At 44.4% G+C, this 27,858-nt stretch overlaps 1 protein-coding gene across 1 annotated transcript in view; it reads left to right on the forward strand.

Annotated features, from left to right (window-relative positions):
• The first annotated feature begins 7,898 nt into the window (after positions 1-7,898).
• The window catches only part of PSKH1 (protein serine kinase H1), a 167,989-nt gene continuing 148,029 nt past the window's right edge, over positions 7,899-27,858 (forward strand). The window contains exon 1 of the mRNA XM_029608833.1: positions 7,899-7,973. The gene's annotated coding sequence lies outside the window, so the exon portion shown is untranslated. The remainder of the gene's footprint in view (positions 7,974-27,858) is intronic.

The raw sequence follows: 27,858 nt of genomic DNA on the forward strand, positions 1-27,858 counted from the left end.
TCCCTCAAGCAAGAATTAAAATCAATTGTGTCCAACCTACGACACGACCATGAGGAGCTGGGAGGGAGGATAGAGGTGGTGGAGCACTGGGTCGATGAGAATGAGGAAGCTCATGGGAAATCAAGGGAAAATCAAGCAGCTTCAGGATGACAATGCACTACTGAGAGAATGGGTCGACGATTTGGAGAACAGGTCCTGAAGGGGGAATCTGCATTTCCATGGTATACCCGAGGAAGCTGCGTATGCTGACTGCAACACTGTGATAAAAGATATTTGTGACCTAATCTTGTACTCCAATGAACCCCAAGAGGGGAGACTAGTCTTAGTACTGGACAGAGCACACAGCCTTAGCACGACCTCGTGGGAATCTGTCACGAGAAATTGTGGTATGTTTTCATGAATATACCATGAAGGAGCGAGTGTTGTCCCAAGCAAGAAAAATGAAAGAAATCACATGGCAAGGTCATAAAATAGAGGTGTTTCAAGATCTATCAACATATACTATCCGGAAGAGATGAGAGTTTCGGGAAATAGTGCTGGCTTTGAGAAATGGAAATTTCAGATACAAGTGGCTTTTTCCCATCAGTCTACAATTTACCATCAAGAGAGTCACGTATAGAGCAAAGACTGTGGAGGAAGCAAAAAAGATCTTACAGGCAGCTGGTTTGCCTACTGCAGCAAGAGCTGGGGGTAACTCTCCTTCTGGTTCTGAGAGCAAGAGGCCCAACCTTCGCTGGCAGAGAGTTCAATCTGGAGGAAAACGCCTAAGGAGGAATTCAGGGGGCTCAGCTTCCTTGAGAGAAGCAGCTAGCTGAGCTCTGCCAAGGTTTTTCTGAGAAGTTCACTGGTGTACTTGCAGTCTAATTATATTTGAGCCTGTTGGACACAGTCAGGTATTCCTGATTAGGAGAGACATTATGAGTGTGGAAATTTTTTCTGTGATTTTTTGACAAATGGGATAGGAGGGGAGGGGGAAGAGCAGCTAGCCTGGATATAAATGAATATTTGGGAGAAATAAACTTTCCAAAGGTGGACTCTAGATGTCAAGAGAGTGTTAATAAATTGATAACCGAAAAGGAGGTATCAAAGGCGATTGGGGAGTTGAAGATGGGCAAGTCACCTGGGCTCGACAGTTTCTTGGCGGGCTTCTATAAGCAACTTGCTACTATGGTCATCCAGCCTTTAACGTTGGCATTTAATGACCTTTTGGATAGTGGAAATATAGCCTCTGACACTATTAGAGCCGGAATTACGGTTTTAATGAAACCAGGGAGGGATGCTACATTATGTGGGTCGTATAGGCCCATTTCACTCTTAAATTTGGATCTTAAGATTTTAGCGAAAGTTATTGCCAAGAGGTTAGGAAAGATAGTGGGGCATTTGATTCATCTTGATCAAACGGGATTCATTCCAGATAGATTAACAGCAGACAATGGTGGACCTCATATGGTGGGCAAAGGAAACTTCAACCCCATTGGGCCTTCTTATGGTCGATGCTGAAAAAGCATTTGATTTAGTTCATTGGGAGTATCTGTTTGCGGTACTTGAGCGGTTTGGCCTGGGAGAGAATTTCTTATCCTGGATAAGGAAGCTTTATTCTAACTCTAGTGCCTGTATAAAAGTAAATGGAGGTTATCTGAAGCCTTCCCAATAGGTAGAGGCACCAGACAGGGATGTCCCCTATCCCCCCTTTTGCGATCGTCACTTCCCGACGGCTTATCTCTGCCTATCTTTCCTTTTTTGCGGCTCCTTCTGCTCTTCACGGACGCCTGGCTGCCACGGCGTTCACATGCCGTCCTCTCCAGCATCCCCGGACCGGCTTGGGTGCTGCCTCCCGCCATGTTCTACAGGTACCTTAGGGCGCGCGCTCGCTGCGCAGCCCTCATTCTTATTTCCTCATTGGCGCGTTACTCAGGGGCGTCCCCCCTGTGATGATGTCACGCTGCCCGGATATTTAAGCCTACAGTTTATTGCTAGCTGTTGAGGTAGCAAGGGGGATTCTTACGGATGGGATTCGCTCTCCGTACCCAGCTACTCTGCCTTTCCAACTTCCATTGGACTCTTTCTGCTAACGGGGTACCTGCTCCTCGGGGGCCTCTTTTGCTTCTTTCAAGTCGCTATCAGGTAACCAATACTCGCTCCTCGAGGGTCCATGTTCCCTGACTCGCTGCCTGCATCCATCTCCTCTTCTACATGGAAGAATTCGCTACAGACACCATCAGTGAGTACTACTATCATCTATTCCTCAGAGCTGTCTCTCTCGAACCAGGTACTTGCTCCTCGAGGGCCTGCCTCCGTTCCAGCACCAGTGCCATCTCCTACGTGGAACCGCTGTGTGAGTACTTTGCCAATGAGTCTCTCTGCTCCTCGAGGACCAGCTCTCCCTATCTCGGGGCTTCTCCATACTTGGGACTCTGTGATTGTTCTATTGTACTCATTTTCTCGGTTCTCTCCACTACAGCACTGCTACCAGAGGATCCGCTGTTCCAGCGCCCTGGGGAATACTAGTCCAGCCGGGCTACATCTTCTACTCACTACTGCCACCTCTGGTGGCTTCTCAAACTGTCTAAATAAAGAACTATATGTGTTTGTGTGTCCAGAGCTGAGCCTGACCTGTGGCCCCTCACGGGACTTCCCCCCATGGGCGTGGTCAGCTGCCACAGTGTCCAAGGGTCCACCCAAACCTTACTAATTATAACACCCCTGTTGTTTGCTTTATACTTTGAGCCGCTTGCGATTAAAATTCGGGCTATTAGGGAGATTCAGAGCCTCCATTACTCTCTGCATCAACAGCAGGGGATGGCAGGAAATTCGAATCAGTTACCAATAAGGGCCCTGAACTTGGTGGGAAAATAAGTGTGGGAGCTTGCTGGGCAGACTGGATAGGTTGTTTGGTCTTTTTCTGCCGTCATTTCTATGTTTCTCTGTTTCTATGTTTCATTCTGGTGACTCTGAATACAAACTGTCCATATTTGCGGATGATGTTCTGTTTACAATAGCGCGCCCAGTTGAGACCCTGCCCTTCCTAATGAAGGAGCTGATCAGCTTTGGAAAGATATCATGCTACCAGTTGAATGCAGAGAACTGTAGCAAGACTCGGGTACTGGAACTAGGCAGAAACTGTAGCAAGACTCGGGTACTGGAACCAGGCAGGAACTGTAGCAGGCAAGCAGGAACCAAGCAGGTACTGCAGCAGGCAAGCAGGAACCAAGCAGGCACTGTAGCAGACAAGCAGGAACCAAGCAGGTACTGCAGCAGGCAAGCAGGAACCAAGCAGGCACTGTAGCAGACAAGCAGGAACCAAGCAGGTACTGCAGCAGGCAAGCAGGAACCAAGCAGGCACTGTAGCAGGCAAGCAGGAACCAAGCAGGTACTGTAGCAGGCAAGCAGGAACGGAGCGAGTAGCAAGGCAGCTCACTCCGGGGCATGACGCAACAGGGAACCAGGAGGTAAACCCGTTGCAAGGCAAAGACTGAGTGTCCACGGCCGGCTTATCAAAGCCGCGGCATCTGACGTCAGGAAACTGGGCGGAGTCACCATTGGCAGGAAACGGCCTAGAAAAGCGTCCAAGTGGCGCACACGCGCGCCTAGAAGCAGGGCGTCCATGGGAATCTTTCCAGCGGCGCGGCCCCCATGGGGACGCCGCCAAACAGGGCGCAAACCAGGCCTCCAGACACGGGAACAGGTCCAGGAGCACGGAGGTAAGGGTCTGGTCATGGCGCTCGCGGCCAGAACCGCAACAGATACTACAATCTCCACTGCTAGAGCTTCTTTATTATTTAAGATAGAGAAGGTGTTTTGTACTTGTGTCATTTGAGAGAGTGTGTGTCTCTGCCTCACAGGTCTTATTCTACCAGAGCGCACTGTAATCCATTTGTTCTTGGATTCCTGTATGCGCTGTGTATGTGTGTGTGTGTGTTTGGGGGGGGGGGGGGGAATGTGGACTGCACAATTGTGAAGAATTGTGAAGGGTCACAGGTCTTAATCTACCTGAGCCCACTGTAAACCACTTTTTACTGGGCTTTTGAATTTTTTGTGTTAATGAGAAATTGATTCCTGAATTCTGTAAAGTGGGTGAGCATTTTTTGGTGGTTTCTGATACTTTCTTTAATGCAGCTAATTCATCCTTAAGGTGAGCCAACACCTTTTTCAGGGCAGAGAGTTCTAAACATATGGGGCAAGCCCTATGTTCCCAGATGATTTGCCTCAAGAGAAAGGCTCCACAATTGTTACATTGGATAATCCTCATTTTGCTCATTTGATTTGATAGACTTACAAATTAGTAAATTATCTTGTTACCAATTATTATTCAAGTCACACTATATTAGAAGAACAAACCCTGGGGTGGGTAGGAATTAAACAGTTGGTATTAGCTATTCTAATTCTAGTTTACAGGGAACTGTAGGGAAGTTGTAGGATCCTCTGTTTATTTAAAGTGAGGTATGTTACGGTCCTGGGCCATGCCCCGGTCCCTCCACCTACCTCGGGGATGGCCCGGGCCGTTTCGAGGCCTCCTCGGGCCTGCACTGCCTCCAGCGCATCTCTCCCTCCTTGGGAGAGATGCCGACGATCCGCCGCAGCTGGCCCCGCCCCCTAGACGTGCGCGCGCGTGCGTGGGGAGGAGTCCCTCTTAAAGGGGCCAGCGCGGGAAAACTCAAACCCTGCCTCGGATGACGTCAGACGCTATCAGGGTATTTAAACCCTGCTTCTGGACATCTTCAGTGCCTTGCAACGAGGTTCACTCAGTCCCCTGCTTTGGATCTTGGATCTTCTCATCTACTTCTGGCTTCGTCCATTGACTTCGTCTTTGCTTCCGCCCCTGGTTTTGGTTTTGACTTCTGACTTCTGACCCGGCTTCGTCCTTTGACTTCGTCTTTGCTTCCGCCCCTGGCTTTGACTTCGGACCTCTGTCTTCTGACCCGGCTTCGTTCCTGGACTCCGACTGCTGCTTCCTCCACCTCCGCAAGCATCCGGTTGTTGCTGGCCCAGGGGATTCTCCTAAGTCCCAGTGGCTCGGGCTCTCACGGGCTCCTCCTGGGGGAGCCACGGGCTTCCGAGGGTGAAGACTCTTCCAGCCCCCTGGCCCCTGCTGTCCTCATCGACCATCTCTTTGGCCGCTGTCGGGATCCTTGGTCGCATAGGGTTCCACCTAAGTCCGAGAGGTCCGAGTTCCTACGGGCTCCTCCTGGGGGGACTTCGGACTTCCAGTGGCGAAGTCTTCTCCAGAGTCTCTTCAGCGCCGCCTCCCGGCTGCGACGCTCACTGTGGGCCCCCACAGTGTAACATTCCAGAGCTTTATTGTGCGTTGAGTGTAACATCTGCAGTCTCAGCCGGCCCAAGGGTCCACGACCATAACAAGGTAAATATATATATATATATATATATATATAAAATCCTCTCTTTTAGCATTGCAATTCACCAGACTACCTGCCTATTGGCCTAGAAACATCCCCTCCCCCAGACAGGCTGCTTGCTGTTAGGTAAGCAGAATTATTTATTTCCTTGTCCTTCAAGCAAAGTGGGTCAGCCAGACTGGGGGAGCGTGGAAGGGATGCTGCTGGGAGTAGCAAGCTGCTTGTTTGTGGGGCCTCTACCCATCTCTGGAGCTACTTCAGTAGGAGGAGGAGGGATTATAGGCCTGCATTTCCCTCCCAGTTGTGCTGAATCTCACTCAGCAGAGAACAGAAGAGAAGGAATGAAGCTGGGACAAAGAAAAACTGCTTTACTCCCTATTCCAGGTTCCACTGCCCCATATCCCCCAACCCAATCCAAGGAGTTAAAAAAAGCCACTCTGCTCCCTAATCAAGCCTCCCCCCCTTCCCTGACATTCAGAGACAAGAAGGGAGGAGGTGAGCATGGTAGAGCAGAATAAAGAAGGCTGTGTCTTAGACCTTCTGATGATTGTCCCTTGTTCAGGGGAGGGAGAGTGGTGACAGTGGAGTACCGAGGGGGGAGGGGGGTGTCCAATGCCTCCAGGTTCTGGGCTAAGGGATGGGGGCACAGCAGCTCCCAGTTTTCTCCAATTCCCGTGTATAATTGTAATCCAGAAGCTTAAGATATTGTTCTTGCTCTGACTAGCAAACGTGAATTAAATTGCAAAGGGGTGAACCAGAAAGGCAAATGGTGACAAGTGAATTACTTAGCAGTACCTTTATTGGTCGAAACAGAGAGGGGCCAATGCAAATTCTTTCCTTTGACAGAAGTCCTCACCTATACAAATGTTAAATTACCCTCCTGCTCTTTTATAAGAGGGTGGGTTCCATAGCTGGAAGCCAGTGGTTTTATCCCCTGAACTGCAGGGACACCAAGTGGATCTGGTTACAATTGCCAGGATTAAATGGATATTTCCGCAGAAGGAAACATTTGAGTTCAATGGACCTATGGCAGTTCTTGGAATCAGAACTTGGGGTGTAACCCTGGATCAGAGCCAATGAGGAGCAGGAGATCGATTGATAATGAACGTTTTAAATTAAGTATAAAAGAAAGGCAAAGCGAGGAAAAGACAGGACATAGCAATGAGGTGAGGTGTGACAACTAGAGGTGTGGATTTATATTAACATTCTTTTTCTTCCTGTATACTTCACTCTCATAGCCATATAGAATTAGTTGAATGAGGCTATCAAATAATTTTAATAGTAGTTTTACTAGAAGAGTGAAACTAGCCAGCTTTTTTAAATTACACAAAAGACTCTTTGGAATTTCTTATTAAGACTTTTTTTTATAGCCAATTTTAAAGCAGGGGTCATACAATGGAGGTGGATGTGATGAGGAAATGTCATTTTGTCTCCCCCCCCCCAATTTTCTTCTGTCAAGAGATGCCACTGATTTTCTGTGACCTTTAAACATTAGTGCAAGGATGGGGGGGTGCTGGAGAGGCACACAAATGCATTGGCCCCAGGGTGCCGAAGACCCTTGGAATGCCACTGGGTGGCAACAGCATCACTAGTGCCTGCGGGGGGGAGGCGCCAAAATCCTAAGTCCGTCATTGAGGCAGAAAGGACAGATCTGCTGTAATGTGTTTTTATAGAATGATAGCATGTGAATGTGTTTGTGAATGGCTTGTCTGCTTTAATGTCTCCAGATAGGTTAATTTTGTACAAACCTTGGCAGGCATGAAACTTACTTATAAACTAGAACATACTGCATCTGATCTGCCTCTCAAATTTACTACTGCCCTCATTAATACTTGCTTTGTGCCAAAGAAAGTTCTTCCTTCTGAAGTTCATAGTTATATGCAGAAGACAACATGTCTAGAGATGTGCCTTAAAGTTATTTTAATCAGGCTAACAGCACTCGGTGGCAGTGAATAAATGTGTGTACCGATGCGAGTGTGATGGTGACTGTTTTTGATGTGCAGGTGTGATGGGGTGGCTACATGAGAAGCATAGTGGTAGTGGTCGTGTGTCGGCAGGAGACGTTGGACAGGGTTTCTCAATTTCTAACCGAAAGGTTAAGTGATATAATAAAAAGTTATACATTTTTGTATAAAACCTTATTTTCGCCATAGTAACAGTAATTTTAAATAAACCGATATTCCCAAACATGAAGGGAATTTACTGGATTTTGATATAAACATATACCGCCTCATCTTGACCAGCTTCAACTCCCAGAAACCCCTGGGAAGCGGAACTGTGACCTATGAATCGGAAACTGGCGTTGCTATGAAAAAGGACCGCAGCAAGTCACTGCTGTCGAGCTGTCGCCAAGCGTGCGTTTTACCCGCTAGACTGGGATTCTTTTTATAGACAACGGGCTTTTTCATTGCGCTGTAGCCAGCAGAGAAAATGCGTTTACGCATGCGTACTAACACCGAGACGTCACAGGCTGCCTGCTGGTGCGCACCTCCTGGATTTCAATGGCCACTTCCGGTCTCGAGGTGACTAATAACACTGCGCTTGCGCCTTGCGACTGTTGCTGCTCCTATCTCAGGTGCGGTGCACCGTAGGTTTTCTTGGTTGTAGCGAACGAGCAAGGTTTGTGTTTGTAAACAACATTGGGCTCAGATAAAATAACTTCGGGGTGGTAAGAAATATTTAACCATCTTTATTGCAGATAGCAGTATACTTTGTTAATATGACTATACTGTGCTATGTTGTGAATGCGCGCACCGTGCTGCTGGAACGCTGTTGGGGCAGCTGACTGAGGTTTGCCGGGGATGGAAGGCCCGAGGCGTTGGCAAAGGACTGGGGGCACAGAATATACTATAAGAGCAAGCGGGATCGGGAGCCGCCCTTAGCACTGGGTCGAGAGTTAACCGGTCCTCGGTTCTTGAGCTAACTCTGACGGAATGAACAGATCTGTGTAACGGGTAGGATGTTGGCCTGTGGTTGCCATGGGAACGTGAAGCCCAAGCATGGCATTGTGACTGAGTGAGTCTAGAAGCACTGAAGCGTAGGTATAGTTCGCGCAAATGCTCCAGGTGTTAGTACTGCATTGGCCTCCACCCCCAACTAAGTTGTCCAACTACATGTATGTACTGACACTCGCTTGATAAAGTCACAGAATCCATGATGTTAGGTAGTGTCAGTGAAGCTGGTTTTACATGCAGAATCCTTAAAATAAGTAGGTGCATGTTGGAATTCAAACATGTTTTATGTTTTTTTTTAATTTTAAACATTATAAAAAAATCAATGGGACTTCAAGTTTGAAGCTATGCCCAAGCATTTGGAAGGCAGAATAATAATAGTGCTGGAGTTTTAAAGAAAAACAAACACGTTTTTGAAGGGGCAGTTATAACTTGCTTATTGGAAGTATGGAGAGACTTTTCTGTATTAGGTGCATCTGCTGAAAAGCATATTAATCACTGATTTAAACTGAACTCTTCGGTCATATATTGGTGGTTTGTGATAGAAAAGCTAGGATCAGCACTTAAAACATAATAAGGGAGCTTGATTTAAATATATAATGCATGCCTCCTAGTTCAGATCTTGCTTTCTTCAGTTTTTAAATGTTTCATTTAAACTGTACAGTATTGTGATTACTGTATGTAGTTAACTTGATTATATAGAAATAAGGGTCAGAAAACATATAGCTGATACATTTTTACTGGACTAACTTAAAGGTAGTCAAAGATTGTATTTTGTCCAATTAAAAGGTATCGCCTGCAGCTTGTTTGCTGACCCTTATTTCTACTTAAACGGTACAAAATATATCTCTGCTCACTATAATTTATGACTTTGAGGAAAGTTGGTTAAAAGTGCTAAATTGTAACTAGATAGATCCCTGAATGTGATTCTGTCTGCCAGGCCCCTTCACAAGGAGACAGTCTGTATAGAAAACCAATAAGGTCATTCTTTATTCTGCGATGGGCCGTTATCGCACACGATAAGTCCCTACTGCATACGATAATGGCCACATTGCGGCAATGCCATGCAAATTAGGGAAAGGGGAGGAGTGTGGGTGGGATTTGGGCAGCGCTGTGGGCAATAGTGTTTTTCACATTATTGCCGGCAGCACCATGGGAAATAACTACACCTTTTCCCATGGCGTTATGGGGGTGACTGTGTGGTGCAGCCGCACCGTGGTGGGAGAAACCGCACCACCGTGATGCGGCAGATTGTCCAATATCGCCCCACCCTCCCTTTTTTTTTTTTTTTTTTTTTTGCGACTCATCTAGGGGCTAGTTTGTTCTTATTATTATTTACCTCCAAAAAAAAGTTTGAAAATTGTCCTCTGTTTTCTATTGTTTATTAGTTAGAATAGTGAGTTTCTTGCACAGATAACTGATTATTTGAAAAGCACATCAGACCTTTTGTGGGAGCATGAAGAGGCTATAATTAGGGATCTTCATTTCCAGTTTTGTTTTATTTTATCAAGTAATTTATCAGTGTTTATTACAACAAGAACAAAAATTATATTTGCCCAGAACAATGGAGGGTTATTTTTTCCACTGATTTCTCCTGTTTTTTGTCTTTGTAATAAACACTAACAAATTAATGGACAAAATAAAATAAACATATTTGTAATCTGCTTCGAAGACATCCAAGTGCAGAAAAGTGGAATATAAGAATCTAAATAAATAAATAAATAAATAGTATTGTAGCTGTTGCTGACCTGAAGAGAAAACTTCTGTTCACCAAAAAACTACAATACATCGGTTAGTTTCTGGTATGATAAAAATTACCCAACTCAAATAATTAGAAATATACACCCCACTTGTTTTCTGTAAAGTGCATTTTCAAAATGCATTTTATAGAAGATGAGTTAAATAAAAAAATGAAGGATTTTTTAGATCATTGAATGATTTCAACCAGATAGTGAGAACTGTTGTCTTCATGATGGTTGTCTGAAATCTTTTTCCTCCATTTTATTCACACTTGAGTTTTTCAAATTTCAGGGTAATTATTTCTAATTATTTGGGTAGAGTGATTTTTTGTGATTTGTTTTTGTACTCTACTGCCTTTTTGCATTTGTACTGTGCAGTTTCTTATATAACAAATGAGCATCATTAAAGCAATAGCTATCTTTCCTTTACACAGGAGCTGTAAGTACACCCAAGGAGTGTAATCCAGGAATCCATTTAGAGTTTCTAATTTATAGTTAAAAGCATTATTGTTGGGCTACCTTTATTTTTATTACCAGAGCATTCCAACCCTATGGTGTCTTATTTTTAGATCTATATTCTGAAGTGCTTAGTGGAGCGCATGACTAACTTTTAGTGGAATCAGGACGTAAGCATGAAAAGAGCAAATGCTGGACACTGCAGACGTCTGGGACCTTTGAATGGAAATCTGTTTTCTCTATAGTGAATCTGTGAATTTATCAAAAAGAACTTATTTGCAGGTTGCCATCCCTGCCATTTGAAGTATAGATAGTTAAATAGTTCACATGTCTGTGTGTTTGCAGTCCAAGTCCCCTAACTAATAAGCAATAGAAAACAGAGGACAATTTTCAAACATTTCTTGGTGGTAAACAATAATAAGAACAAACTAGCCCCTAGATGAGTAATAAATACTAACAAATTACTGGACAAAATAAAAACTGAAAATGAAGGTCTCTACCTAAAATGCATGGCCTCTGACAATTATTTGAATTAGTGTGCATTAGCAGACTTTAGCTGTCCTGGAAGGCCAGAAATGATGGACTATCTCCTTCTAAGTATAGCGGTATATAGTGTACCTTAGAGAGAAAAGTAGACTAGCATTTTCTTCGGAGAAGTTTCAGGATAGGTAGAAGTGATTTTTTTTTTTAAACTACAGATCTTTTCCTTTCACATTCTCTGCTATTTTTTCACACAGCTTGGTTTATTTTTGTCAATTAGTACTTGAATACCATTCATCCTAAAGTTCTGCCTTCAAACTAAGGGGTAGATATATTAAGCCATAGTATTTTCCCCTGAGGAGAAAATATCATGAGATTCACTAACCTGTAATACTCTGTAGCACAGCTCAGTAAAGTCTGTGGAATTTTTCCCAGTGGTGTTTCACTGCTGGAAAAAATACCACAGCAAAGTGGCCCCATACCTCTGGGGTGCCATCTTTTAAAGGGCCTGGGGGTTCTACCTCTCTCAGACTGTCCCCTGGGGTAGCCAAATTGTTGAAAATTTATAAACAAAAGTGTAAAATGTTTTGGGGCCCTCACTCCCTGGATCTCCTCACTCCCCAGCCCACCCTGCCCATTACCAACTTTTATTTATTTAGTTTAACTGCAAGGATGTGGAGGGGATGGTGCCAGGGCTCTAAATATTTTTGCACTTTTTTATTTTTAACAATTGACTGCCTCAGGTGGTGAGGCAGTGGGAGAGGGGGGGTCTCACTTGACACTCCCTTCTCCTGGCCAGGGTTTTTCACTACCGATAGTGGGCAAGTCTGGGGCCATACATCCCCCTTTAAGGAACCCAGGAATTATCGGTACATGTATTATTGTCTCAACTTTACCCAGAAGCATCATCTACACAACAAGAGGTGTAGCTAATTTTTGATCCAATATCACAGCTTGCCTACTTCACCGCAAGCTGTGATATTTGATTAGCATACTTATGAGCTTGTTTGCTTGCATTTGCATGTTAATTGGATCATTTGAATTCCCACATTGAGCCAGATTCAATACATTTACCATATTTGTGACTAATTACTCTTGCTAAAATTGACTAATTATTGGCTTCTTGGAAATTTAAGAAATACCTCAACTGAAAGAGTTAAAAAAACAAAAACATATTTAGTGTCTGACATAATAATACATTTACAGGGAAATGAATGGTACAGCTATCACCTGGTGCCAGAACTTCAGGTTGCAAGGCCAGAATGTCTTCCTATGTTACTGCATTGGCCTAGTCAAATCTGGAAATACCCTTATTTGCTGGTCTTTAAACAACACAAGGCAATTTTGCAAAAATAGACAAAGTATCTACTTTCTATCTTGAAGAAACATGAAAGAAATGAGCTAAGTAGCACTGTCAGAAGTATCATCTATAGATTTCTCTAGAAACCTGGATAAGTCCAGAATGTCCATAGGAACATCAGCCACTCCTATATCTAGGTCTGTTCCTCTTCCTGATTTCCTTGCCACTGGAAGGTAAAATATCTTACTTATAGGATGCAAATTATCCTGAGGAACATATAAAATGCCTGTCATCTAGGATTTAAAAAGCTCCAGTGAAAGCAATGGAATAACAGGAAAATTCACAATCTGAAGATTCAAAGATTTGGAAAATTTTTCTAGATTTTCAAGCCACATTTTGTCCTACACCTGTCCTACACCTGACAAGTCTGCACAGCCTTAATCAATTCAGTTAAGGCCTCCATAGTCTTGACTTGTTTTTCTAGCAAACTTATCCTGGTCTCTTGTGTCTGAAGTTGAGTGAGTCTGAAGAGTTAACAATGCCAGTGCAGACATAAAGCTGCCAAAAAGCTCCAAATGCTATCCAGAGTTACAACTGTAGGTTTGATCAATGGAGTTCTCACTTTCAATCTAGTGATAGCAGCAGGAGTCTCCAGGGATCCATTGCCAGCCTTCTCTAATAGCAGCGAAGAGCTTCTTACTGCCCCAGTATTTCTAGCAAGAGAATCGTCTGTTTCCTCCAGTTCGCCATCCCGGAGCAAATGCCCCTGTTCCGGCTTGTCAGGCTCAGTGCTTGGGTGTCCGATGACATTATTCAGTCTCCCAAAGCAAGGGCTTGCTCAACCATCATAGACTGGGCTGCCAACACCAATCATGGAGGAATTGATGCCACATACCCATCAGAGCCAGATGGAATTTCAGCTGCTAGCAAGCCGATGTCAACACCAGCAATAAATACCAGACTCCAATGGAACTGCAGGTGAAGCTTGAGTGTGTTTTGTAATAGATGTCTGATGCAACTAGGGTCTAGGAGAACTGGAGCCTTTCCCCTTTACCATCCTCGTATGCATCATCATTGTGAAACCAAGGAAATTGAAAAAAACTAAAGAAATTTAAGAGAACAGGAGCACATGTCTGCTAGAGAGCTGTCATATTGGATCATACCATGACATATTATAATCATGAAATACAAATAATAGTATCTGCAGTAGCTATGGCTAAATATTTCTTACCACACAAGCTTATTTTATCTGATCCCAACCGTGTGTGCTCTCTGCAGCCAGGCAAGGCTGCTGTGTTCTGCTCATGAGATAGCATCAGCAACAGTATGAATGAGCATGTACAAAATTAGTCCTTGTAGGACTAGAAGCAAAAGTAGGTTTTCAGCACTGTTAAGCCTATATGGGGCAAGGCCTGCTGAAGGTGGCCCCATGCCCTTTGAAGATCTTCTTTTTATATCTTTGGTGCCCCTTGGAGGCACCCAAATAAAACCTAGGCCCCTTCTGAGGCCACTAATATGTCTTAACTAGAAGCCAGGCATTTAGTGTGCCTGGCTCACATAACAGAAAACAAAGAACCAAAACAAAATCTAACTTCCTCATTTGTCTGTAATAGCCTGCTGGCTTCTTCTGCATATTAGTGTGGGACCCAAAAAAAGGAGCCGGGGGGGGGGGGGAGATGGAATGGGGTAGGTTAGGGTGCTGTGATTCTGGCAAGGGAAGCTTTGGGAGCAGTACGTCTACAGTAGGCTTTGGTCTGCAGGTAGCCTGAATTGTCTTCATGTTGGTGCTCAAGTATGGAGGTTGTGCCTCCCATTGCCCTCTTCCACCTCCCTTTTCCCAGTGGCAGCAGGAGCTAAATATGGAAGCAAGGGAACAAATGAAAAACCTACTGGAGAAAAAAAAAGAACATCCTGCCCATAATTTTAAAAAATCAGCCCAATCTGTCTGAAAAACTGCCCTCTTGGCAGCACAGTTCATTCCCTCCAGCCCTGGGAATGATAGGAAATCACTGGTTACCATGAATATCCCTCCATGCAGCTCCACTTTTCCAAACATCACAAAGGCAGCTGGCTGTGGGTGGAGTTTCTCTGAATTGGATGCTCTGAAGCATGTGTGTCTGTTTTATGCAGGGAGTCTGAGATGCCGGGGGTTTAGCTGATAGCTTTGAGCTGCAGCTGTGCAAGTAGATGTAGGGCTCAGAGTTGAGCAGAAAAGTTCGCTACAGAGAAGTGTTGGCAAGGCTTGTTCACCCTGCCCTTATTTCCAGCCCTTTTGTATGCCATTATTGTTCAATGGGCTTTTCCCTGCACTGGGTGATGGAAGCATGGTGCTGTTCTTGGCTAAGCTAGGCTCTCCTGAGACTTCAGTTTTTGGCAGCCCTGGTCTTAAGTCCTGACTTAATGACCTGTAAATGTGAGGAGGTCTGGTTCTGTGGGTGCTGTAATAGTTATTTACCGGTATGTCAAGATGAGCTGAGGAATAACTCCCCTACCCTGAGCAGAACAGAGATGCGTGCTGGCTGCAGGTGCCAGGACCCACTGGATAGTGCCTTTCTTTTTGCGTGATTGGGAGGATGATTAGGAGTGAGGCTGTCAGGTTTTATGAATTGGGTCCAAGGTGCTAAACAGCTTAGAGAGAGAGCAGCTCCTTAATATGGTGCCTCTTTGCACATCTTTCAGCACAGTACCTCTTCTGTCAGTATAGTTCCAAAGTGTCTTCTCTCTTAGTTTTATAAATGGGTGTAGAAAGAAGCGTTGACTTCCAGTGTGTTATTGGACAACCCAGAATGGCCACAATGACTCATTGGCATTTCTGCTCTACCTACCCAGTTATCGGACTTGAAGCCAGATTGCCCAGACTCTGACCAATTGTAGTCCAGTTTTTACCCAGTAATTTCAAAATTTGATTCATGTCTTTATCTATGCATGTTTCTGTAGGTAAAAGAACAAAGTTGTTGAATAGTGTGAGATTTTTTGAAAGACAATTTTAAAAGGGATTTACCCTAATTCAGTATTCTTCGTTGCAAGGCCTGGGAGCCAGTAGTGACCTTACATATGAGTGCCAGACTCTTTTACCAGTACCCACTCTGCCCTGCTTTCTCCGGAGATTTGTTGTTTGAGCTGCTTCCAGAACAGTTCTTTTCGTCCAGTATTGTGTGATTTTCCGTTAGAGCTGTGCAGTGCCTGAGCTGTCTTGCTGTTCTTGTGAGACTCTGAGAACAGCACAGTAGTTCAGGCTTTGTGCAGACTGTACTTACCGAGAGCCACACAATTACCAGAACAACTGTTTGGAGGTGGTGCCAGCAGCAAGACTCTGAAGTAGTGAGGGTGGGATTAACAAACGAGGGGTTGGGGACAGAGGGAGCTGGCTTGCAGGAGAGAGGGTGGAAGATGATGATTGATGTTGACTGATGGGAGAAGCGGTTGAGGGTTAAGACTGACTAGGTTGGGGCATGGGGTGAATATGTATTGTGGGAGATTTGCTGGGGGGAGAGATTGATTGGGGGGTGAAGGATGAGGGAGATAGGCCAAGGAAGTGTGGGTACTTGAGTCACTCTGAGTGTGGATGAGCAGCTAGGTTGGCCACATCATTAGAGGGGGGTATCAGCTTTGTCCAGTGATGGTCTTAGCTGTCATATTTAATTTTTTGCCAAAGTAGCTCCTGATTGAAAAATAGTGAAGATTACTATCCTAGTTGAAAATTGTCCCCTCACAAGTGGCTAAAATTACATGTATCTTTCACAATGTGTACTTTTAGCTGAATTAAAGAGGTGTCCCTGAGAGATATGTGTAGATTTGAAAACGAAACCTATGCAGGTTTTTCCCGTTGATAGCAGGGCTGAATTAGCCATGCTGTCATGGGATCTGTCAATCAGGTCCGGGAGGCGGAGCTTTACCAAGCAGAGGCTAGATTTTTGCTCTCTGCGGCTGCGCATGTGTTCCCGTGCAGGAAAGTAACAGATTCTTCTCAGTCTGTTCTTTCCGTGCACGGGATCGCACGCGGAGCTGACTACTCCTCAGCGTTTTTTGGTTTATACAGAAAATGTCTAAAAAAAAAAAAAAAATAAATAAAAATCTGGTTTTAAACCCTGTAAATGTGGTAAAGTAATGTCGGTCACGGATGGCCATGACTGATGTTACAGATGCCTTGGGCCAAATCACAGTCAAAAAGACTGTGAATTTTGTGCCTGAATGTCCCCTAGGGCCCAAAGACAATGGGCCTATCGGATGAGGGAGCTACTCAGTTTATCGGAGCCATTAGAGCCTCATTCTTTGCCTGGCCCATCGACAAGACCGGCTCCATCGCAAAAAAGAGCAGTGTCGTGGGATCCTCGACCCTCCAGGCCTGGAGGTAAGGACTTGCCACGATGCCCTAGACCATCAGATCAGGGACCTAATCCGAAGGACTGAGACAGAGATTCGGCCTTACTAATAAAGGTAGCGCTGTCCTTGAAACACCACCCACACAAGACGCCGAGAACGGCGCAAGTGGTGCAGACGGCATAGACAGTGTATCAAGCGACGCATATGAAGCTGGAGACATCGGCGCACGTGGCGCAGAGGAGTTCGGCGCATGCGGCGCCGGAGACATCGGCGCACGCGGTGAAAAAAACACACGGCGCAACCGCATAGGGCATTGAGGAGCCCGACGCCAATGGACCATACTAGGAACCCGAAGACGCAGAAAGTTACGGCGCCACAAGATACAGCGCAGGGGGCAAAAATAACGACGCCTGCGAAGCAAAAGTCTGTGCACACGGCGCAAAAGGCATTATATAAGTCCAAACACTCATCTTACCCAATACAACATGGCTTAAAACGACGACACGAGTCCCCAGAGGTATCTCATTCCACCTCTCATGATTCAACACCAAACCGCTCTGTTACTTCATGGTCTTCAAGATCCACTTCTACAGGATTCAGGCCAAAACAAAGAAGACGATCACCGTCCGGACATAGGATCCATCACCATAGGCATTCACATCACTCACACCATGAAAAGGCTTCAAAAACGAGTAGAATGTAGGAAGTAAGTCCTTCTACTTCTATTTCTTCTCATGCACAAGGTGCCAAAACATTATCACACAGGGAAGTAATACAAGTTACTTCCTCCAATGCATCTACGTCCTCAGACAATTCTACTAGGACTGCAGAAGGCAATAAGGGGAAGAGACATGATGTTCCACATACTATACCTCAACCACCCCCGGTGGAGCCTAAAGCACGTGAGATACCTGAACAGACCGGTCGTTCAGCAAAGCCTCCTCAAACAAAAGAGGCATTTTTTCAGTTATCTCGGTCGTTAGCAGGGTTTTATGAAACCCTTGAATCATCCTTTAAGATGTCTAATGAACCATCTGCAAGTTCCCCGGAACAGAGTATACATATTTCTAGGGAACCATCGATGGAACCTCCGTCATCACCAGTAACATGTCGACCAACTTCACCGATTCAAAAGCCAGATACGCCCATAGATTCCATGTCTCCACAAAAGTCCCCATCATCATCTACCGGATTCCCATCGGACCCACAAGAACAACAGCAGGAAACATATTCCCCTCCAGAAGACCTTACGTATCCAAAGTTTTTAGAAAAATTGGGTACGATACTACACCTAGAGGTCCAAAAGGAGACAGATCCTCGAACTGAGACCTTGGGTCTCCTGAAGATTTTGTATGCTCCAGGAACATCTACATCCCTCCCACAGCAAGACGTCCTACATAGCGTCTTACAGAAATCCTGGGAAACACCTTACTCTCTGTCAGTGGTTTCAAGGAAAACATATATCAAATTCTGTATGCGAAAAACTTCACCTTACTCTATGCCACAATTGCCGCACGCATCAATTGTGGTCGAGTCTGCGATGCAAAGATTTAAAAAAGCAAAGACGCATACCTCATAACCACCGGGCAAAGACAACCGATGTCTGGATGAATTTGGCAGAAAGATGTACCACAACACAATATTAAACGCCCGCATTATGCACCATCAATTCTATATGGTACAATATCTCTGAGTGCATACAAGCCACAAAAGGTATGCTTTCCTCGATGGCAGACCAGGTACCTATGCCTCTCCATGACATGGAAGAGTGTTCTAGACACCTTCTAAGGGCGATTATATGAGAGATTTGAAACATCTTTTAGGGCGTCTGCAACAGCCATCGCAGCCCGCAGAATGGCATGGCTGCGTTCCAGTACGATACGGGAAGATTTGCACGAAAAACTGGCTAACCTCCCGTGTACAGGAGACAACTTGTTTGGAGAACAATTTCAAGAGACAGTGGGCAAATTAAAGGATGAAGTTCTAGCAGTTCAGTCCTTGACATCACAGCCTCCCTACTCAGCCACGGGTCGTTATTTCAGATCTAATCGTAGACAGTCCTATGCCCGTAGACCCTACAGGTCTTATCTATTATTTTATACACCGACGTATCCATCTTACCAGCGTCCTCCACCGCAGCAGCAGACCCCCAAATCAACGTAGGGGTAAGCCACGTAACCAGAGACAGCCGACCCAACAACCAGCAGCCACAGTAAAATCGACACCATCTTTTTAATAAACCAACCACCACCAAAGCATCAAGCACCACCTGGCAGAATCCATTCTTGCCTAGCAGTCTGGGAGAGGATAACATCCAATCAATGGGTTTTAGAGATCGTACAACACGGTTACCAACTTCAATTTACCACAAAACCCACATTACCTCACCTTTCCAGTCTAAAGATTCAAAGGTCCCAATCACAACTCGGGAAGGAAATTGCTTTGCTTCACAAACAACAAGCCATTCGACTGATTTCCCCGAAGGGCCAAAACTTGGGGTTTTATTCCCCATATTTCTTTATACCCAAGAAGTCTGTTGACCTTCGTCCCATATTGGATCTTCGAGAGTTGAACAAATTCCTGACCAAAGAGAACTTCAGGATGGTATCATTGAAATCGATCCTACCTCTGATTCAACCCAACGATTGGATGTGTTCCATCGATCTGAAGGATACTTACACACACATTCCAATCCATCCATCCTCTTGGCATTATCTATGCTTTCTCTACAGGCATCAACACTACCAGTACAAGGTTCTTCCCTTTAGACTATCGGCTGCACCCAAGGTTTTCACCAAATGCATGGTTGAGGTGGTGGCTCATCTCAGACAACAGGGTATGACCATCTTTCCATATCTGGACGATTGGTTGATAATAGCCTCGACTCCGGATATCTTGATCGACCACCTTCGACGGGTGATAGAGTGCTTACAGGAATTGGGGCTGGTGATCAATTTTCAGAAATCACATCTACAGCCAACCCAAATGCTACAATTCATAGGAGCAAGCCCGGACACCACTCGCAACCAGGCATACCTACCAGACGACAGGATAACACAACTACGTCAACTTCTCCATTTGCTGAACCACACTCAAAGACCTTTGGCGAGACAAGTTTTAGTAGCCCTAGGCCACATGGCGGCAGCTATCTTCATGGTTCCCAACACCAGACTACACATGAGACGCCTGCAATGGGGATTAAAACGTCAAAGGAAACAACACTCACAACCATTGACACAAAAACTATCGCTGACATCCGAGATGAGAGAGGACATAATATGGTGGCTCCTGGACGCCACCCTTTCCAAGGGAGCATTATTCAACCCCCCTCCTCACAATGCAGTCTTAACCACAGATGCGTCTTGCAAGGGATGGGGAGCACATCTCGAAATTTACGAAACGCAAGGGTTATGGACAATCTCCGAGCAGACCCTGCAGATAAATTTATTGGAACTCAGAGCGATTCGAAATGCACTACAAGTGTTTCGAACATGCTCACCGACATTGCATACATTTGCAAGCAACCTACCTACCGGGAGTAGAAAATACAAGAGCGGACCAGCTAAGTCGCATCTTTCATCCTCACGAATGGACACTCAATTCAACTGTAGCCCAAAACATCTTCATACAATGAGGAACACCCTCGATAGATCTCTTTGCAACAGAAATCAATGCTCAAGTTCCCAAATTCTGCTCGATAAGACCAAGTCCACTCAAGATGCCTTCCTCATCCCGTGGACAACAGGCCTCCTGTATGCCTTTCCTCCCATACCACTCATAACACGGGCAATTCAAAAGTGCATAGCAGACAGAGCTCAACTGATACTCATAGCCCCGGCCTGGCCCAGACAACCGTGGTACAGTTTCCTTCTCTCACTGTCAATCACGGACCCAATTCGACTACCAAATCGCCCAGATCTTCTGTTCCAAGATCAAGGGACACTCCTGCACCCGCTTCACTCATCTCTCCATTTGACAGCATGGAGATTGAGAGGCTCCTTTTAACAGAACAGGGAGTTTCCACTTTGACACAGTTCATCTTATTAGAATCCAGGAAACTCTCAACGATGAAAAATTATAGCTATAAATGGAAGCGCTACTCTACCTGGTGCATTTCCAAGGGTGTACCACCATTGGACTGCTCACCTGAGCTACTCATGGATTATCTTCATACACTATACACAGCTGGTCTGGCGAAATCATCCATTAGAGTTCATCTTAGTGCCATAGGGGCATCATATAGACAAGTTAACAATATTCCTATATCACCCCTTACTCTCTTGTTTCATTAAGGTATTAACTCACCTTCGTCCTCCGATCTCTAAGCCTCCAGTTCCGTGGAACCTCAACATAGTTCTTGAACAGCTCATGCTTTCCTCGTTTGAACCCATGGACTCAGCACACATTAAATACATTACATGGAAGGTTGTATTCCTGGTAGCGGTAACATCAGCATGACGAGTCAGTGAATTACAAGCCTTAGTTCACTATTCTCCATATTTACAGTTTTTTTTTAATTTATATTTTATTAAATTTTTCAGCAGTTGTTACACTTCATGAAAAAAGAAATTAGCCTCTCAATGTGATAACATAATTTGGGTATCATTTTCATAATATCCACTTAATAGTAAATGAAAAATAATTATAAAATTCACATTTTACTAAACCCTATAATTGGAGGAGACGAATACATAATATATATTTAACAGAAAATTATAACAATAATACCAGGAGTGAGGAGTAATACTATTCTAATTGGCTTCTGTCTCTGATACAGAAACTTGACTTTTATCTGATATAAAAGTTTCCAAATGAATTGGATCTAGAAATCCATATCTTTTTCCCTTATAATTCACTAAACACAAAGAAGGGAATTTCAAGAAAAATGTGGCACCTATTGCTAAAACGCTGGGCTTTAATGTCAAAAATATCCTCCTCCTTGCCTGAGTGGCATGAACCACATCAGGAAAGATTTGGACACGATGTCTACAAAATAATATATCTTTCACTGCAAAAAAATTTTTAAACACTTTTTCTTTTTCCTGTTCCATTACAAATGAAACTATCAAGGTAGCTCTGCTATTAATCAGGTCTACCGACTCTTCTAAAAAGGTCGATAGGCCTGGTGAGGAAGGTTCTTCCCTTTCAGCTTGTCCTCTAGAAATTCCAGAGGGTTTTTTTTGCAAATAATAAATTTTGGAAAGTTTAGGGATTTCCTCCTCCTCATATAGCAGATTTTCTTTAAGGAATTTTTAAAATAACTCCCAAGCTGAAAGGAGTCGTGTTAAAGGAAAATTTATAATCCTTAAATTCTTTGCTTTAAACAAGTTTTCCATGTACTCCAGATCTTTATGGATAATCAGACAAACGCATCTCCAGAATTTTGTATTAATTGTAACTTATTAGTAACCACTAACATATCTTTCTCACATTTCTCTAATTTTTTCCCCTGAGATTCAATAGACATCTTATTTTCTTTAATAACTGATAACAAGGAATCGTTCATCTTAATTATATTCCCATCAAGTTTCATTATCATTTTCCCCAAATCCTCTAAGGTTAGGTTCCCCTGAACACCTCCAGGAGAAAAACTAGCCTTAATACCCGGAGAATCTTTCTCTAACACTACTGAAGTAATATTATCCTCAGTCCAATTAGTCTCAGCCTTATTTCTCGTGCTGAAATCTTCTTGGACTAATCCTACTGGGTTTCCAGCTGAATTCGTTGTTATTATTCCAGCTGGCTGTAGGGGTGACATTGGGCCATCTCCAGGACTTAAGGAAGCAAAAGATGCTGCTCCCAAACTATCCTCTTTTGGCGGTTCTGCCATCCTCACCACATGATAGTCCATTGGTCCTGTGCAGGGGTGATGGCTTGGAGAAGAGGTTAAGATCCGAGCCTTCCTCTTTCTCCCCATTAAAGGGGGAAAAGTGTCCATCTAGAAAAAACACAATTATAAAACCAAAATTTCACCGGCCTACGGCCTTCTCCGGCCTAAGCCGGCCAAAGCCGCGCGCCCGGCTTAGGCGTGGCGCCGGCGGCAGCGGGGCGCCACTCCTCTTCCGATTTTAAACTGAGGGCTGGGGGACGTCGAACTGACGTCACAAGTCGGCGACCACTTCGCCGCAGCTGTTCCACCCACTGGCACAATGTCTGAGAAGGAGCGGACCTTCTCCCACAACTCCTTCGCGTCTCCTCTCAGCTTGTGGAGCCCTCTCCCGATTTTAAACTGAGGGCTGGGGGACGTCGGCCTGACGTCACAAGTCGGCGACCACTTCGCCGCAGCTGTTCCACCCACCGGCACAATGTCTGAGAAGGAGCGGACCTTCTCCCACAACTCCTTCGCGTCTCCTCCTCCTCCATATTTACAGTTTTATCATCAAAAGGTGGTTCTTGGGACTCATCATCCTTTCTGCTGAAAGTAGTTTCTCAATTCCATCTCATTCAAACCATTGAACTATCCATCTTTTTCCCTAAGCCTCACTCGAATGATAGGAAAAAAGTACTACATACACTAGACTGCAAAAGAGCGTTAGCATACTACAAAGAAAGAACAAAATCGGACTCCCGTGTTTCTCAACTATTTGTCTCTTTCGACCCAAAAGCACCTGGACTACCAGTGGCTAAACGCACCATCTCCAGCTGGATAGCACAGTGCATACAATTCTGCTACGACAAACAGCAGTTACATCTTCATTCTACTCCCAAAGCTCACCAAGTCAGAGCATTGGCGGCCTTCTTGGCACATCTTAAAAATGTACAACCCATAGACATTTGTAAGGCAGCTAAATGGTCATCGCTCCATACTTTCACATCCCACTACTACCTTGATCAACAAGCAGCCACTGATGCGAAGATAGGGCAAGCAATCCTGCAATCTCTATCCTCCTGTCCACGGTGACTGCCACACTACTGAAGATCACGTATGCCCGTACACATCACAAACAACGTGATCGGGAGCTTGGGACGCCCATGACAGTATGGCTAATTCAGCCCTGCTATCAACGGGGAAAAAGCAAGTTTGCTTACCATAAACGGTGTTTCCGTAGATAGTAGGATGAATTAGCCATGCTGACCCGCCCTCCTCCCTGGCAGTCGCCGTCTCTTCGACTGCATTACAGCTTAATCACAGACTGAGGAGAATCTGTTACTTTCCTGCGCGGGAACACACGCGCAACCGCAGAGAGCAAAAATCTAGCCTCTGCTTGGTAAACCTCCGCCTCCCAGACCTGATTGACAGATCCCATGACAGCATGGCTAAGTCATCCTGCTATGTACGGAAACACCGTTTACGGTAAGCGAACTTGCTTTTACTCCCATTCTTCCTTCCCCCCCCCCCCCCCCCCCCCCCCCCCCCCACCACACACACACACACACACACACACACACACAAATAGCACTGTATGTCCGCAGGCAGTTTTCCTTTTGAAAATGTAGCTACAACGCCTTTGGGTAAACATTTCGAGGTTACACAGGCTATTGAAAATTACCACTTTTAAGACTAACAAATGTTGTAAGATACAAGCTTTTGGGATTACTAAGGTTTCTTTCTTAAGTAATATATGGGTTGGTTTTTTTTCGAGTGCTTGTTTGCATTATACAAATGTATGTAGTGCAGGGTAGTAGTATGTGCACCATTACATAGACATAATGGTCAGTAATTAATTTATAAAGTAAGAATTCAGTGACAATACTTGTCTCAGCAAAAACTTGGTTCTTTGCGGGCTGTGATTTTATCTGGTCATCATAAGAATTATCCAAAGTGGATGATGGACATGAAATGAGCTTTTGAGACTAGGATGTGGCCTATTGTTGGAAAATTCTTAGTTTGGTACAATGAAGGTATATTTGCTGTCAACAGATCCAAAGTAGTTGTTGTGGACGACATGAGGGTGAGCCTCTTTTGCACAGTTGGCCCAATTTTATGGACGAAGCCTTAAGGTCTGTGGCGACAGCTGGTGAAAGAGTCTTTATGTGGGCCAGGCTAGGGCAGAATCCAGGACGGTCCAAGAGTCCAGACAGGCAACTGGCAAGGCATAGTCTGAATCCAAGGCTATGGTCTGATCCAGGCAGCAAGCAAGAACAGAAAAGATTCAGAACAAGAGAGACTAGATAGGAAGCGGTACACAGGAACAGGAAGGACAAGACCAGAGACAATCAGGACAAGGATCTAGGAAATGGGTAAGACAAACATGAGAAGACAGACAAGGCCAGGCAGGAAATAAGATGGTGCAAGGCTGGGGACCAGGCAGGCTGATGAGCCAAGGCTGAAGACTGGGACCTGTTTGCTGAGGCGCCGGTTGATAACGCAGCTGGGGATTAAATACCCAGCTGTGACAATCTGCGGTGCCTGCTGTGAGAGTTCCTGCCATGGGGTCACACATAGGAAGGAGTGCACCACATGTGTGTATTTTGGGGTGGGGGATGGGGGGGGGGGGGTGGAGCTCCAGAAGGTGGTGGTGACGTCTGAGCCGCATGGCAGTTCCAAGTGAAACCATTCATGGGGCCTTCCTACGAGTGGAGAATGTAACAGTAGTTAAGTAGTATAACTCATTCAAGATCTGATTTTACTGAGGCATTTTTTTCCAGTTTTGTCTATAGGAGTGGGAAGTTTGATAAATCAAGATCTAAGTATTCAGATTAAAGAAGATGTATATAAATGAAACATATTGTAAGCCTTCTGGGGACAGGGAAATACCTACAGTACCTGCATGTAATGTACTTTGAAGTGCCTGAAAGGTGGAATTTTTATTTGCCAAACTTGCTTGAAAAATAATGAAGATCACTGCCTTGCATACAGTTGCCTTCTCAATGCTCCCTTTTATTGGTATTGATATCACCATTGCATACCTCAGATTCTGGACTTCCCCAACACTATTATTCATCTTGAAGTCAGCCCTCAGGTCCTGTATCCTAGTCCTATTATACTTCAGTTCAGGTCCAAATCTAATATTGAATCACGCTATGTAATAACTAGAATCTAAATATTCTCTTACTGGGAAATCAATAACACGATATTCAAAATTGCAATACACTACAGATGTTTTTGTTATTACAAATACAGATTTTAAAAAAGCATATAAGCGTATACTACAATGAACTCCTGAAGGGTCCGAAATCAAATACACTGTCTAATCTAATGGAAAAACTATGGGACCAAGGGAAATTCAAGGGAACCAGCCTCCAGTCTACAAGCCTCTCAACTCATATCTGAATTCCACAAGAGATTATCCAACAAGCCCAGGCCCAGGAAATTGGGGAGGGGGCTTTGGAGGGGGGTACTGTTATGTTTGGCAGCTCATGGGACACCCCTGTGTGCAGCAGCACTCACCCAGGATACTGCAGGCCATTTCCTGTGGCTCAAACACCACCGCAGTGGGAGCTTGGCATGCCTTGCTGGGATACTGCTGTCTGCCTGGGGTGTGTCTGGGCATGCCTACGTGCGCGGCACACTCTGGGACTTGAAGGGCTCGCAGCAGGAAAGTCCATGTGGTGCACATCTGCGTCACAGACTCGTCCTTTTATAAGGCTTTCCAAGATGATCCTCAGCAATGGGTCTCCTGCATAGCAGCACATGTTATCAGTGTTCCTTGTCGTCTAGCTTTGCCTTGCTTCTGTACCTGTTCAGAGTTTTCAATATGTCTTCGTCCACCCCTTATTTGCCTCTTTGAATCTTGACCTCTTACTTGGACCAGACCATGATTGCCTACCACCTGGATCTTACCCCTTGTCTGGGCCTGACTATTCTTGTTAGCTGCCTGCCCCGACCTTCACACGTTTCAGACTCCATTAGCCTGCTGCCTGTCCTGACCCTGGTGTGTTTTTGGACTCTAGTTATCTCCATGGTCCTAGGGACCTGCCTAAGTCCTGCCAGCCACCAGAACATAAGGGTTCAACCTGCAGGGGAGGCAGCTGGTAAAGGTGAAACTCTGGACTGTCCTGCTACAGGGCATGTTCGCCAGCTGCCAGGTAGGCCTTGGGGGTTTGTTCTCGAGGCTACATCAATTACACTGCAGCACTAAGGGCTCACACACCCACTTCCCTTCACACTTATGTTCAGTTCTTGATGTCATATATTCGTAAGAACATTGAGAAAAAGGAAATGGGTTCCAGAATGGGACTGCAATATGAAGCCTATTCAGAGTAATAAGGCATTCAAAATTAATGGAGGAAAGAAGGGAAAGAATTTATTTATAACTCGCATTTTTATTGGTAGCTCAAGGTGTTAGATTACGGTACAGTAGTTATATGATAGGAACATAAAAATATTTAATAGTCTAATAAAATGTAAGAAGTTGTAGTTGTCAGAAAAAAATTAAAGGATAAGCAGATATGAAGTTGGCGGGAAGCTATGAGGAAATACTACTTTATTGTGATAGTTGCTTGGAATAACTTTTATCGGCAATGAAAACGAAACTTTGACCAAATTTAAGCATTCTTGGGAATAATTCATGGATGAGAGGTTGGCTAAAAGAAGATGAAGGCCTTGATGTCAGAATTAAGTATAGAAGCTTGTATGCACATCTATCCAGAATGGTGGTGGACCAAAGAGGGTAGTCAATCAAACTGACTTGGATAAGGAGAAATATCCTGCACTTCATCAAGCTTGTAACAGTGAGAATTGGGAGATTCCCTTATTGCCTACATTTTGCTAAGGATGAAGGATGATGACCAGTACTAGAGCAGTGTAGATTAAACTTTATGGCTGACAGCTGTTATATATCCTTACCTAGAGCAGTTTAAGCAGATACAGATAGACTGAGTGGGTCATTTGGTTCTTATGTACTAACATTTACTATTACTAAGCACTTTGATAAATGGTACCGTGGTTCCAGTGAAAGGATTTGTGTAATTAAAAAAAAAAAAAAAAAAAGCATTCACTGCAACATTTGAGCAATTTTTTATTGATCAAAAATTAGGCGTTATAGTAGTAGTAACTGATTTAGAAACCTGCAATCTACTGTGCCTGTTAATTCCTAATGACCCAGATTGGCTTCTGTTGGGGACAGGATGCTGGACTAATGGACCTTGGTCTGACCCAGCATGGCACATTTTATGTTTTATAATCTTTGTTGCGTGTGCTATAGGGATGTGTCTTATATAAGTTAATTTCAAAATGAATTTCTGGCTCAAAATTATGTATGCTTTGTTTATGAATAGGTTTGAGTGAAGATTTAACTAAATTTACTCTTTAAATTTTTTATAACTTGTATGTACATTTTATTTTGCCTTTAATTTTATGTTGAAGATTGTAA

The sequence above is a fragment of the Rhinatrema bivittatum genome, chromosome 7, assembly GCF_901001135.1.
Source record: "Rhinatrema bivittatum chromosome 7, aRhiBiv1.1, whole genome shotgun sequence".
Lineage (NCBI taxonomy): Eukaryota > Metazoa > Chordata > Amphibia > Gymnophiona > Rhinatrematidae > Rhinatrema > Rhinatrema bivittatum.